Here is a 16288-nt window from a genome sequence, read left to right as displayed (position 1 = left end):
TGTGTGTGTCTCTTGTAAGAGTGTGTATTTTCCCAAGTCTGACTATCATTAACTAAAAAGATAGTTTCTACATTACCGTGCGTCGTGTGAATGTTCACGAAGTGAATGTATGGGAAAATGAAATAGTACTATGGTGTAGTGTCGAACTAAAACCGTACCAATTACCTAAAGTCTAGGGTAATTCTTCTAAGTACTGTAGTATTTGTAATTAAAACTACATCGGTACTCAACTTCCTTATTTGAGGGATAAGGTATAATGTGATGGCTAGATCCTAGGCTATACGCTCCCCTGTCAAAGGGATTTTGGGACCTACCCACGACCCCTGCATATATGCAAGCCGTGAGCATCCACATTACTATGATCATGTATACTCGATATAACTATCACAATTGCGTTGTGATTCATCGGTATAGTTAGATCCTGATCTGGTTCCATGCTATAGCACCTAGTGACATCTGTTCTATGTATATGTAAGCGTACTCATGTAAGTGTGATCATGCAAACATATCTATGTAATAGTATAGTATTGTATTGTAATGTTCTAGCTGTAATGTAAGCTCTCTCTATCTAGCAAGTATTGTAATGTACTGTAATCTTCTAGCTATAATGTATGCTCTCTCTCTATCTATCAAGTATAGTAATGTACTGTAATGTTCTAGCTGTAATGTATGCTCTCTCTATCTAGCAAGTATAGTAATGTACGGTAATGTTCTAGAAAGTATTGACTCATGAATGAACTGACTCATTGTATGATATCGCGTTCTAGTAATAGTTCTAGTATCTTCCTAAACTACCCATATGGTAGTTTACTAGTAATCTAACTGGTACGTATGGACCTGGATATACACCCTTGCTACCCAAAGGCATTGGATGAACTGCAAGGACCTTTATGACTATATATGTACACATAATATATAACTAATATTTAAACGACATTCGGACGGGTACCCGATATCCCACCAAACCACATCCAAATCGAGGAAAAGGAAACAGGGTGGATAGCCTTCCTAAGTCTTTTAAACATTTCTTATATAACTATACATATAGAGGCATACAATGTCACACCCCCAAACCAAGGATGGCGGAAACGTCCGGGGGTGGAGGACTTCATGTACAGTATCACAACAACGTGTATAATAGTGCTCAAAGTAAATACAACCATCATAAATATAATTGAAAAAGTTACACCAAAGTATATGTTTACATGTTTCAAAATCAATTACATTATGATGACAAAAATAAATTGTTGACGGTTTAACGTCCCATCCTCAAAGCGCTGAAGTTTTCCTGTTTCACTGACTTCCTGAGAATACAAGTAGTTTTGAAAGAGTGTCAATAATTAAGTTGGTGAGTTCATAAGAGTTTTGTTTGGAGTAGAAACCGTTTTCCTTATAAAATCGATAGAGTTGATTTCCAGAAAATCCAATATTTTCTTAGCTAAGTGTAAACAGAATATTCCTATATGATGTATTAATGAACCCTAGATTGACCCGTAGATTTCCCCTATAATCGTCCAGCGTATATAAGTTATATAAGATTTAAGTTAGATAAAACGTTGAATATAGTGGGTCTGCCCTAGGTCCACAACCCAATGAGGAACAAGAGATGAGGCGGGCACCACCAATTCTAAGCCAATCCAGACTAAATTCTTGTATGACTCAAGCATATACGCTCAACGATTATAGTTGAAGTCTAACAATGCGAAAATTTAATGTGGACTTAAATCCAAAAACCGGAACCAAACCCTAGTGTAGTGTACGAAATAGTAATAGTAACTATGAACATAAACTATACATATCATAGTTCATCGAATAGTAATAGTGAGTAGTGAACATGAACTATGCATATTATAGTTTATCAAAAGTGGTGGTGATGGTGAATATAACCTATACATATCATAGTTCATCGAATAGTAATAGTGAGTAGTGAACATGAACTATGCATATTATAGCTTATCAAAAGTGGTGGTGATGGTGAATATAACCTATACATATCATAGTTCATCGAATAGTAATAGTGAGTAGTGAACATGAACTATGCATATTATAGCTTATCAAAAGTGGTGGTGAATTCCTTTCTTGTAATTAAGTTCATAGTGTAGATGAAACATAAACTATACCTATTATAGTTTATCACTTTGTTTGTAATATATATATGCCATAACTATACCGATTATAACTAGCGTGTTCGTTTGTGAGGGTATAATGGCTTAACTATACTTATTATAGTTTATCATAATTATCCATAGTGGTAATAACACCTTTGTATGTGTAAAACCTTTAATAATGAGTTTGTTATGTAAAATAACCCTAAACTATACCTATTATAGTTTATTAATTATTTGTGTGGGTAGTGAGCATAAGCCTTACTTGTCATAATTTACTAATGTTTATTATTTTAATGGATATAGCCTTGTAATATCATTTATATATTTACCATACTTGTGGAGATATAAATCCATTTGTTTTCTGATGTATGTCTATATAAGAATACAAAATTGTCATATATTGCAACAACACATAATCACATAATGATGTATACCTTGCTAAACATGTTACAAGGTGAAATGAAATTTATAGTCTTTTTCTGTTAATAACATTTTCTGTAACTGTTATTGGAAAAATTGTAGAAAAATCATAAAATGTCCAAATCAAGTTCTGTAACTTCTGAGAGTTTGGAAAATGAGTCTAGTTTGTTCATAATTTTTATTATAATTTTTAATGACTTCTTACTTGTGTGAAAAAGTCCATAATCACAGACTGGTCCAGATTGATGTTTGAAATGATAGGCAGTTTTGTAAAAATCACCATAAATTGTAGAAAAATCGTATGGAGATGTGCAAGTAGTCATTTTAAAGCTAGGAAGTGTAACTACATGCACCTAAAACAGTTTTGAAAACTAAAATGTTTAAGATGTCCAAAACAGTCCGTGAGTGGAGTTGAACTTTTCTGATGAAGGCTGTTAGAAAAGTTTAGTTATGTTCTTGGTGTTTTAACTTGTATTCCCCCCCCCCCCCCCCTAAAAACTTGAGAAAACATGAAAATGTAGGGATATGAACTCACCTTAAGTGATTTCAGTAGGCAAGTGTTGAAGAAGAGAAGTGTTCAACCCAAGAACACTTGAAGAATCACTTGAAGATTCGAAGATCTAACACAATTATAATGGAGTTTGTGTAAGATATCCATGATTTGAGTGGAAATAATTGAGATAATCATAAAGAGAATGGATTATGCTTACCAAATGTGGAGGAAAAACTCAAGATCAGCTCTGGAAATCTCGAATTCCTAGAGAGAGAAAAGAGTTTGATCTTCTTGTGAAATGAGAGCAAATGAGAGAAGTGAGGAGAGAGGATGAATATTCAGCTCTCAAAAACGTGGGAAAGAGTGATGATTGAGTGGAAAGGACATTGATGTGACCTAGGTAAGGTGGGGAGGTGTCGCTGGTCATAGAGTGGGTGTGGGAGTGGTTGCTTGTGTCATAAAGTAAAGCAAAGTCAACACTCTACCTTTGTACTTTACCTACTCTCTTTTGGATAAGGTTTTATCCTTAAAATGTGATTAAATCATTAATTTAGGGGTCTTATATGTTAAAATAAAGTTTTGGGTGAAAATCTCGTGTTAAAACAATTAAAAACGGGTTTAAAACGCGAATTAAATCGAAAACCGGGAGAAAAGGGCTTCCCAGCGAGGCCTCTCGGTCCTAGGCCGAGGTTCGGTCCCTAGGCCGAGGTTCGGTCAGGATGGTGCTGATTCGGAAGCGAGAGGCTGAGCCAGAAGAAGGAACGAGGGCGATGGGCTCGGTCCGAAGGTCAGAAGCGAAGGTCAGAAGGGAAGCTTCGGTCCTCGGTCCGGAGATAAAAGGCGAGAACCGAATGAACTGTAGTGAACAGTAGTGAACAGTACCTTCGGGTTCGGTTAGTGAACAGTACCTTCGGTTCGGTTCCTCTTCATCATAATGTTCGGTTCCTAAGAGGACTTTCGGGTCCTAAGAGGGGTTTCGGTTCCTTAAGTCCGTTTTTCGCGTAGACTTCCGTTTTTGGGCTGTTTTCGCCAAATTCGAGGGTCGGGATGCCCCGAGTGATTATAGAAAGTTGGGAGAGATTTCGAGAGAGATTTGAGAGAGATTCCACATACTCAGAGAGATTTGGGAGAGATTTGACGTACTTGGAGAGATTTCTCATACAAAGAGATATGTGGGAGAGATTTCACATTCTTAGAGAGATTTAGGAGAGATTTGACATTCTTGGAGAGATTTCTCATTCAGAGAGAGATTTGGGAGAGATTTCACATTCTTAGAGAGATTTGGGAGAGATTTGACATTCTTGGAGAGATTTCTCATACAAAGAGATATGTGGGAGAGATTTCACATTCTTAGAGAGATTTAGGAGAGATTTGACATTCTTGGAGAGATTTCTCATACAAAGAGATATGTGGGAGAGATTTCTGATACGAAGAGATGGAGTGAAAACGATTGAGAGAGATTTCATTTGTGACCTTTTTGAATGTCCGGCTTCGCACTGCAAGGTCCGTAAACCCCGTTAAGCCTTGTTTAAGGATCTTGCATACTCCCGATGAGTATGTAACATTGTTTTATCGGTTTGGGCTCTCCACGTACCACCGTTTTAGGTTAAGGAGATCTAGATGTACGCACTTTTCGATTTATGATCTCTCATTAGAATAGAGAGTTGTTTAGAAATTACATAACGTAAACTCTAGTACCTACGGGCAAATTGAGTTGACCTGTTTGACTTGTTGACTCTAGTTGACTTTGACTTGACCGAATATTGACGGTTGTCACATACAATTTATAATATAAAAGCATAAAATAAGTTTTGTAAAACCTTTGAACATAATTATTATCTTAAGAAAAGATCGACTTGATGTCAATCTATAAAACGGTTTGGAGACATGGGTTTGATAAAACAGTTTAATATAAAGAAACATTTGTTTGAAACACAATTGTAAATAAGTTTGAAATGTAACATACAGAGTAAAATGTACAGTGTAATAAGGAGTTCTAAACACATAAAGTGTTTATGAAAAACATTTGAAGGAAACTGTTTGGTAAAACGGCTAGTGAGTAGCCAATCATTTGAATGTTGCTTATTAATCACATGTGATTGATACAATAATTAGCATAATTCTACTTGTATCCCCCCCCCCATAAAACATTTAAAAACAGTTAAAACATTGATTAATGGGTATGAACTCACCTGTAGCAAGTGGATTGGAAGGAAGTGTCGGATAAGTGCTTGGTGTCAAGTGAAGAATTAGACACGCACAAAGATCCTAATTACATATGAGGACATATGTATATAAACAATTAGTCTTTAAACAACTAATAAACAAAGTTAAGACACTCTAGGGCATGCTAAACACTTTATACAAGTGTTATAAGTCTCAAGGGTTGCATCTAAGTGTTATAGGGAAAGGCTAGTGTGTTTGGGGTTCAAGGGTAAACTCCCTTGGAGTTTACGGTTTTGATGGTCATGACTCAAAGAGTTTACGGTCGTAAACTCTAGTCCTAATGACTATGTGTTGTTTTGTGATTTAGGAAGCCTTTTGAAGCAATTCTACTAAGTGGTTTGGCCTTTGGAATGGACTAGGGCAACAAAACACCCTCTTTGAGGAGTTTACGGCCTCATGGAATTTTCCTTTGGGTTTACTACTGTAAACCCTTATGGAGAAGGGTATTGCCATGTTTTCAAGTCCTTAACACAACAAGGTAAGTATCTAAGCTAGTGTTTAAGCCTAAGGAAGGAAAATAACCCATTTAGACACACTTTAGGGTGTTTACGGTTTTGGGAGATCCCCAAACCGTAAACACCTATAAATGTTGGATTTTGGTGTTTTTCAAGGCTTAGACACATCAAAGGAAGGCTTAAACATATCAAGGAAGGCTTATACATCAAACTAGGGATTAGATAAGGACTTAGGCACACTTTGGTGCCCTTTATGGTGTTTACGGCCCAAGCATCTCCTTGGACCGTGAACACCTAAATCCTTGTGTTCTTGACATATTTTCTTGATGTTTAAATGTAAAGATAGCTCAATAACACTAAAGGATGGAAGTACTTACTATAACGAAGCTTGATTTGAGCTAAAAGGCCAAGAACACTTAGTGTGTGTTCTTGGTGTTTTGGAAAAATCTAGACAAAATACATAAATGAATGGATGAATAGATGCACAAACACTAGATTAAGTGTTTTACTAACTTGAAATGGTTAGAACACTTACAAGATTGAAGATTTGGAATTAAATCTAGGATGATACTTGAGAGAGTTTTTGGAGTTTACTCTTTTGACATTTGGGGAGTAAACACAAATGACTAACTTTTTGGGGAGTAAACTCATACATAGGCATGAGTTCACGGTTTTGGGTGATTTCTAAACCCAACACATAAAATTTTGGTCGGGTGTTTCTAATACGCGAAGTGTTTGCGGTTTTTAAAATTCAAAACCCGAGACGACACTTTCTTTCACCCGTTCGCTTAAAAATAATATTAAAATAATCAAACGAACTTTATATTTCTTAAAAATAAGAAATAATGACATTAATTTATGATACGAAGTGGTTGACTTTTAGGGTTTGACCGAATGGAAATTTCGGGTTGTCACACATACGAATTCGCGACCATACTCGGCGAGTTTAGACGCCAACTCGTCGAGTCTCCTCACAACACCCAAAAATAAAAGAACAAAATATAATACCTGGGAATTCGGATGTTACAATTCCCCCCCCCCCCACTAGAATCAGACTTTGCCCTCGAAGTCTCACTCTGCAAACAACTCTGGATGCTGCTCCCGCATCTCACGCTCCGGTTCCCAAGTCAACTCTGACCCTTTCCGATGCTGCCATTGGACCTGCACCAGTGGCACCTCCTTGTTCCTCAAAACCTTGATCTTCCGATCCCTGATCGCCACCAGTCTCTCAGCATAATTCAGGCTCGCATCCACCTGAATATCTTCTAATGGGACCACTGCCGACTCGTCGGCTATACACTTTCGCAGCTGCGACACGTGGAAAGTGTCATGAATCTGACCCAACTCTGCTGGCAACTCCAAACGATAGGCTACCCTGCCTACCCTCGCGATCACCCTGAAAGGACCAATATATCAGGGCCCCAACTTTCCCCTCTTCCTGAATCGGATCACTCCTTTCCAAGGAGAGACCTTCAGGAGCACGAAGTCGCCGACCTGAAACTCGAGCTCGGACCGACGTCTGTCCGCATAGCTCTTCTGACAACTCTGAGCGGTCAGTAACCTCTGTCTGACCTGCTGAATTTGCTGCGTCGTCTGAAGCACAATCTCAGTGCTACCCATCACACGTTGCCCTACCTCTCCCCAGCAAATAGGGGTCAGACACCTCCTCCCATACAACAGCTCAAAGGGCGGCATACCAGTGCTCGAATGATGGCTGTTGTTGTAAGAAAACTTTGCCAAGGGCAAATACGTGTTCCAACTCACGCCGAAATCCAACACACATGCTCGGAGCATGTCCTCGAGCGTCTGAATCTTCCGCTCACTCTGCCCGTCAGTCTGTGGGTGGTATACGGTACTAAAATGCAGTTTCATACCCAATCCCTCATGAAACTTCTTCCAGAATCTGGAAGTGAAACGTACATCTCAATCTGATACAATCGAGATCGGCACTCCATGCCGCGATACCACCTCTCTCACGTACATTTCTGCCAACTTCTCTGCGGAAGAGCTCTCACTAATAGCAAGAAAATGAGCGCTCTTTGTCATCCTGTCCATAATCACCCAAATTGCATCGACACCCCTCGCGATCCTTGGCAATTTGGTGATGAAATCCATGGTAATATGTTCCCATTTCCACTCGGGAACCTATAATGGCTGCAGCTTACCATGTGGACGCTGGTGCTCGGCCTTCACCCTGCGACAGGTCAAGCATCTCTCTATAAACCATGCAACATCCCTCTTCATACAAGGCCACCAATATTCCTTTTTCAGGTCCAGATACATCTTAGTGGCCCCGGGATGGATCGAGAATTTCGATCGATGAACCTCTTCCATCAAAATGGTACGCGTTCCGCCCACGGACGGTACCCATATCCGACCCTGAAAAGTCATAAGTCCCCGGTTATCGGTAACGAATTCCAATATCAGCCCAACAACTCGCTCTCTCTTCTGGATTTCTGGCCTCACAGCCTCAGCCTGGGCCCCACGAATAGCATCCAACACCGGGGTCATCACTGTCAATCTCAAACAAACATCTCGCATTGGGGCGCTCTCCGCCCTACGGCTCAGTGCATCGGCTACAACATTAGCCTTGCCCGGGTGGTACAGGATCTCACAATCATAATCCTTGACCACGTCCAACCACCTCCTCGGGCAAATATTCAGGTTGGGCTGATCAATCAAATACTTCAAGCTCTTATGGTCCGTGTATATCGTACTCCGAACCCCATACAGATAATATCGCCAGATCTTGAGGGCGAACACCACCGCCCCCAGTTCCAAATCATGAGTGGTATACCTCGACTCATGAGGCTTAAGCTGCCTCGATGCCAGAACTCACATTTAGAGAACTTGGCATAAAGCCTCTCCGATCTCAGAACTCCAAGGATCTCCCTCAAATGCTCCTCATGCTGCTTTCTGGATCTCGAATATACCAATATGTCGTCGATGAACACGATCACCGAGCAATCCAACATCGGTCTGCACACTCTGTTCATGAGATCCATGAACACCGCCGGTGCATTGGTGAGTCTGAAAGGCATCACCATGAACTCGTAATGCCTATAACGAGTCCGGAATGCTGTCTTCTGGACGTCCTCCTCCCGCACCCTCACCTGATGATACCCAGACCTCAAATCGATCTTGGAGAACCAAGATGCTCCCTGCAACTGATCGAACAAATCATCGATCCTCTGCAACGGGTAACGGTTCTTGACCGTTAGCTTGTTCAACTCACGATAATCAATGCACATCCGGTGCGAACCATCCTTCTTCTTGACAAAAAGAATAGGCGCCCCCCATGGAGAACTGCTCGGCCTGATAAACCCCTTCCCCGGCAGCTCCTGGAGCTGCAAGGATAACTCCTGCATCTTCGAAGGCGCAAGGCGATAAGGCGCCTTGGCGATAGGCGCAACTCCCGGAACCAATTCAATACCGAACTCTACCTGCCTCTCCGGAGGCACACCCGACAACTCCTTTGGAAACACATCCGGAAACTCACTGATATGTGCATAATTAGTTCATATTAAGTATACATTTTTATTCATTTATTAGCTAAATTATTGCATTTTATGGACAAAAGGTACTTAAAAGTGTTTGAATTATGTTTTCAGTCCAAAAATGAAGCTCGGAAGCGAAAGGAAGCAGGAGAAACAGTTAGAAGTTCGAGAATGGAACAAAGAAGAAAAACATTGAAAAAAGCACCTACTCGGCGAGTAGGGGCGACTACTCAGCGAGTCCGATTGAAGAATCGAGAAGATAAAGACTCGGGATCCCAAAGAGTTAGCACAATACGGGGAATGTGAGATGGACTCGACGAGTCGCCACCTGACTCGACGAGTCGATTCGTGTATATAAAGATAACTCCACAGAGCGATATGGGGGAATTCTGGGATGATTCAGAAGAATTTTGCTGCGATTAAGAAGTCAGAAAAACCCTAGAAGACGAAGTCATAAGCTAGAATTCAATCCCGAAGGAGAATTGAGGCAAAGTTCATCATTCCATTTAATCTTTTGTTTTGTCATTATGGTTAAACAATTAGACTCTATTTGTTTGCTGTTATTTACTTCAATTATGAGCTAAAACCTTTAGACTTCTGTTTGGGGATACAAAATTGATAATATGGTTTGATTGTTGGTAGGATTAATTCTAAGTTGGTGAATTTTTGTTATTCTAGCTTGCTAAAGAACCTTATGTGTGAATAATAATTAATTTTCAGTTAATAAGAAGATAATTGATTAGCATGAACATCTATTGATTATTAACCTCATATGCTATGTGATCACTATGCCATATGTCTAGGATTATTGAACATGAAACTAGAGTTAATAAGAAAATTGAGTAAATTCATGTGCAAGCTTGTGTGATGACCATCAACAAGAAGTTAATTAAAAGATTAAATTAGTTAACTATTGTAAGTCTAAAATAATCCGAATAATTAATCTAGTAAATCTAATTAAATTAGACAACTGGCCACTGTTTAAGTTAGTTTATTTGCTAAGGATTAGTGTAGTGAATGCGAATCTAATCACTTGAATCGGTAACGAACAAAAGAATTAATCCATTGCATCATTACCTTGAAATCAACCATAAGATCAATTGAGTTGAACTAAACAGAAGTTCCTTCCCAATTATTGAATCTAGTTAATTCTTTGTTTTCTGTTTTTTAAATTAGTAATAGTTAGCAAGTTTCTAGTCTTGTAAAACTAGAGAAAACCCCTACTTATTAATTAATTTAGATAAAATTAGTTTTTAGTTTTAATTTGCCGTTCCCTGTGTTCGATACCCTACTTATTTAACTATATCACAATTGATAGGTTCACTGCCTTTTGTGTGTTATTTGATAATTAAAAGTAGGTTTAATACTAAGTGAGTTTGCACACATTACTCACGCACTATCGGGACCTCATCCACTGACTCCGGTCTCTCTGAAACAACCCTCGCATCCATCGCATATGCCACAAATCCCCTACAGCCCTGCTGTAGACTCTGTCTCGCCCTGGCGGCCGAACAAAATGTTGACCCCGTATGTGTACCCTTGCCGTACACCGTAAGAACTCCCCCACTAGGGTCCCGAATCTTCACCAATTGACGCTCGCAGTCTATCACAGCTCCATATCGGCTCAACCAATCCATACCCACTATAACACACACGTCCCTCATCGCGATCGGTACCAGATCTATCAGAAACTCCACACTGAAGATCTCAAGGACACATCCTAGAATCACATCCAAAGCATACACTGCTCGCTCATCAGCTATGGAAACTCACAGAGGCCGATCCAACGCCTCTCGATGGATACTACTATGCTGACTAAATGCTACGGAAACAAACGACCGACTCACACCCGAGTCAAATAATACCAAAGCAGGCACAGAACTCACAAGAAAAGTACCTACGCATATCATTATATAAGCATAAAAACTCAACTCAAGCAAAAGATGAATAGAGAATACATACCAGCCACAACATCCGGCGCCGCGCAAACCTCCTCCACAGTCAACTGAAATGCTCTCCCACGAGCCTTCGGGGCCTCGGCCTTCACCGGCTGAACCTCGGTAGCCTTAGCAGAGGGCACAGATCCCTGAAGCAGCTGAGGGCACTCGGCCTTCCGATGGCCGGTCTGGTTGCAATGAAAGCAAACCGAAAATTCCTTGGGGCAATCCCTCGCGATATGCCCCTCCTTCCCACACTTGTAGCATACTCTAGCCCTGCACGACCCCTCGTGACTCTTACCACACTTTCCTCAAGTGCGGCCCTTCGCACCACTAGATCTCAAATCAGCAGGTCTAACCCGCTTGGCTGTCGGTTGAGACTGAGCTGGTCGCCAATCCACCCTCTGTGACTCGGCCTCCTCCCTGGCCTGAGTCTCCAACTCAATCTCCCTCTTTCGGGCATTTGCCTGGAGCTCAGCAAATGTCCGGTAAGTCGAGTTCGCCACGGACTCCCGAATATCTCTCCTCAAAACACCCAGATAACGGCTCATACGAGCCTGATCAGAAGACACCTGCTCAGGGCAAAACATCGCCCTCTCATGAAACTTCCTGGTGATCACTGTCACAGAATCAGTACCCTGCTTGAGGGTCAAGAACTCCTGAATCAACCGTTCCCTCTCCACCGGGGGAACATACTCATCTCTGAACATGGTGGTGAATCTCTCCCAGTTCACCTCGGAAATCTAAGCCAAAGTGAAGTTCGCCGTCACGAACTTCCACCAATCCTTCGCTCCCAGGCAGAGTTGGTTCAGGGCGAATTGAACCCTCAAGTGCTCTGGACAAGAACATGTATAGAAACATCCCTCGATGTCAGAGATCCATCTCATAGCGGCAATCGGGTCCTGCGTCCCATCGAACTCTGGTGGCTTCGTGTTGCTGAACTCCCGAAACAACAACGAGTCACCTCCCTGAGGTCTAGTAGCAGCAATAGCTGCAGTTGCAGCAGCCTCAGTCAGCGCTGCATACCGCTCATCGAAAGTATCAATCAATGTGGTCTTGATGTCCCCAAACATCTTAGGAATCTCAGCCCGGATGGCAGCAGCCACCTCCTCATGAATCAATCGACGGATCTCCTCGTCGCTGACACCACTACTCTCAGGTGTGTGTCGAGTCGCAACCATAATGCCTCTAAAATACAACAATAAATATCAGAGACTCGATCGGCATACTCATACTCGATGACGCAACCCTACTCATCCTCTGTTGTCCAAAAGATTTTTTTTAATTGGAATGTCCACTGATCCGGTGTCTTCAGTAGTACGGCCCCAATACTACCGACCACATTGCATCAGCATTCACCCCAAGTCCTCCTCCTTGGATCCTGGATTACGAGTATTCTACCCTTACTATACATTGGCTACCCTCCGATAGACCTCTCAAGAACTCCTAACTGCTATATACTCAGCAGCAGTAATCTCCTAGGCTAAGGCATCACAAATAAGGCCACTCTAGTCCTAATATGAATACCTAGCCTACTCTAGCATGCATAATATAACATAGCATATCTCATAACACATAATGTAAGGGTACTTTTAGGGATTCACCGTTCGGGCGTTGGCTAATCATACACACGACTCTGCTATGTTTTTCTCAAAACTCTTTTACTCTTTTCAAAAAATTTCCTCAAATCCTCAGTTTGAGTTCAGATACGCCCGAAGATGCATCTGAATCCCTCAAACCAAGGCTCTGATACCAACTAGTAACAACGTAAATTTTCAAAACAATTTTTTGTTTTTAAAACATACATTTACTCATAAAATTAATGTCAAAACATATTGTATCAAATGTTATCATCATAAAACATCTCCCCAGAATCTCAAACATAAACTCTGCATGTGTGTACGAATCATGTCGGCGCCTTCCCGCGCTCATCACTGGTACCTGAAACACATCACACAATAACTGTAAGCATAAATGCTTAGTGAGTTCCCCCAAAATATCGAATACAACACATACGCCACTCGAGGCTATAATACGACCCTCCGGTCGATGTGTCTCAGCAGGACCCTCCAGTCCCGTAGCTCGTTGGACCCTCTGGTCCGGTCATAGCTCGTTAGGCCCTCCGGCCCGGTCTGTATCGTTGGACCCTTCGGTCCGGTCTATAACATTATACAACATATATATATATATATATATATATATATATATATATATATATATATATATATATATATATATAACACATATAACATAATCTCATACATAGCACATAAGACCCTCTGGTCCACACAATATAACACTCTAGGTAACGTATAGTGAGAAGACTCACCTCGGTGTCTCGGTAAGTATCTGACTCGGTAGAAATGTGATCTAGCCTCCGCCTAATCACACAAAGTAAATACTCCCATAAATACAACTGTACTCAACCCTAAAAGTCAACAAGGTCAACAGTCAAACTTTGACCCGACTCGTCGAGTGCACTAGGGCGACTCGGCGAGTCCACACGTGTCCACTGACTCTCTTAGACCCTCTCTTGGCACGTTGAGTACTTCCCTTGACTCGACGAGTTCCACCTGGCATGAATCGCAGGGCCACCCCGACTCAACTTGCCGAGTCTCAAGAACAACTCGGCGAGTTCCACCTTAAACTCAGTCCCCCCCTGACTCTCCCTGACTCACCGAGTTATTCCCAACTCGGCAAGTCCACTCACTGAGTGATTTACGGGAAACCTTCATACTACTCGCCGAGTCTATTCTTCGAACTCGGCGAGTTCATGCCATGTACAAACTCTATACAACTCTTGAGGTCAGATCTGTTCCATACATTCATAGATTTGGCCTTCCCAAGCATGATAATCACATAAAGTTCAGACCTTGACACTCATACAACATCAAAATGGTCTAACTTGGTGATTTAGCCCCAAAAATGACATCCCAAGCTCATGGCTCCCAAAATGACCCATAAAGCTCCAAGGATTAAGGTCTCTAGACCTCTTTGGGTCCAGATCCAAGACACAAACTCGAGAAGGGACCAAATGCTCCACTTAATCAACCTCTAAAGGGTTAGAAAACCCTAACACAAAGAATCAACACCAAAACTGAAGAAGGTCTAAGAAAAATACCTCAATACAATCTCTATGAACTCAAAAACCACCAAAATTGCACCTCCATTAGCCTCCTCTTGCCTTGGTCACTTCCTTCTTGCAAAAACACCCACAAAAGGATCAAGAATGGCCTCTCCTTCCTCACAAACGCTCTAGATCTCTTAGGGTTTCTCTCTGGGGGTTGGTGGCCGCAAATGACGACCATAAGGGCCTTTAAATAGGTCCCAAAACCTGGAAATTAGGGTTTCATTAAACAGCATGGACTCGCCGAGTCCACTCGTGAACTCGTCGAGTCCAGCTGTGAACTCGCATACGAATTCGCGACCATACTCGGCGAGTTTAGACGCCAACTCGCCGAGTCTCCTCACAACACCCAAAAATAAAAGAACAAAATATAATACCTGGGAATCTGGATGTTACAAGGCCACCCCGCAGTCTTGTCACACTTCTCATGCTATCTGGCCACTGGTGAATGCTACAGCTAACTCACAGTCTTACAGCATCTTCCATGCTGACTAACTACTATCTGAACACACTCATAATTAAACATACAAGCACGATATAGTACCCCAAGTTGTACTCCTAACCTGACTGAAGTCCCCAACCTAATATTTTTTGAAACTTGCAATCAGGCATCCCGAGAATGCGATCTCGCTGAAGACTAGATGAACACTTCCTAAAATCCTGACACTAATAACCCTAAAAGCTTAAATTGATGTCCCTCTCGACCCTTAAGTCCAATTAGCCGATGCTCAGAGCAATCCTTTAGCGATAGACTGCCTCTCTTGATGCTTCCTAAAAGTTATCCCTAGTTCAAAGATTGAACTTCACTGAATTCTGACGATAGTGGATAACCATCCTGTTGAACCCTGACCACAGATTCCTCATGACACTCCTGAACTGATCTCGGTCGTAACTGAGATAACACTGAGCCCTTCAAACCAGAATAAGGAAATGACCTTATGCTAGCTACTAATAATTCCCGGTATGCAATTGGCATATGACATTTTCGCAAAATACAATCTGAATACAAGCAGGGAGATAAATCATAGATATTATTACCTAAGACCGAGTCAAGAACAATCATAATACATATAGAATCGAAAATGGCAATTGATACATACATGCAACATTCCCTGCTGTAATCCAGATCTCCCTTGTCTGTCACTACAAGGCCCTACCCTCTTACCCATCCATAATCCTCAAAGCAGTCGAGGAAAGTGCACTCCCTGCTCCTCCTCTCATTGTCGGACAGTCGGCCTTCTTGTGGCCCACCTGATTGCAATGGAAACATAATGGGCTTTCCCCTTGTGGGTAGTCCCTGCTGACGTGACCATCTCTGCCACACTTGTAGCAGCTTGAACCCCTGGAATGACAAACTCCCTCGTGTAGTTTCCCGCATGTGCTGCACTGACTTCGGCCCTGCCGACCTACCAATCGTTGATCTGAAGTCTTCGGTCTCTTCCCGGGACCGTCTAAAGTATACATCTGATCTGACCTCCTCTTCGCAATGTGCTCCAAATCAATCTCCCTCTCCCGCACCCTGGAAATCATAGAGTCTAGGGTCGGGCTTGCTGAGAAACTGACATGCTCCCGAATATCAGCTCTCAACATGTCATGATAGTCGGTCCTCTGCATCTCCTCATCCCCTGCATACTGTGGCACCAATAAGGCCCTCTCCCAAAACTTGGTGGTAATCTTTGCCACCGTCTCCATCATCTGTCTCATGTCTAGGAACTCCCTGGCCAGCTGCTGAAGCTCCACAGTTGGCGCAAACTCAGCCCTGAACCGGGCCAAAAAGTCTGACCAAGTCATAGCCTCAATGGCTGAGGCTCCCAGAGAGTTACCAACTAACTGCCACCAATCTATGGCTCTGTCTCTCAAACATTTTGCAGTGTATCGGACCTTCGACCCCTCAGGATAGAAGCTAATCAACTGAGAAGACTGGATGTCTGCAATCCATCTCCTGGCAACAATGGGGTCTTTCACCCTATGGAAGTTTGGCACACCACATCCCTGGAAGTCCTTGAAGGTGAGTGTGTGTGCCCC

Source organism: Lactuca sativa, chromosome 4, assembly GCF_002870075.4.
Source record: "Lactuca sativa cultivar Salinas chromosome 4, Lsat_Salinas_v11, whole genome shotgun sequence".
Taxonomy (NCBI): domain Eukaryota; kingdom Viridiplantae; phylum Streptophyta; class Magnoliopsida; order Asterales; family Asteraceae; genus Lactuca; species Lactuca sativa.
Note: the sequence above shows the minus strand (reverse complement) of the source record.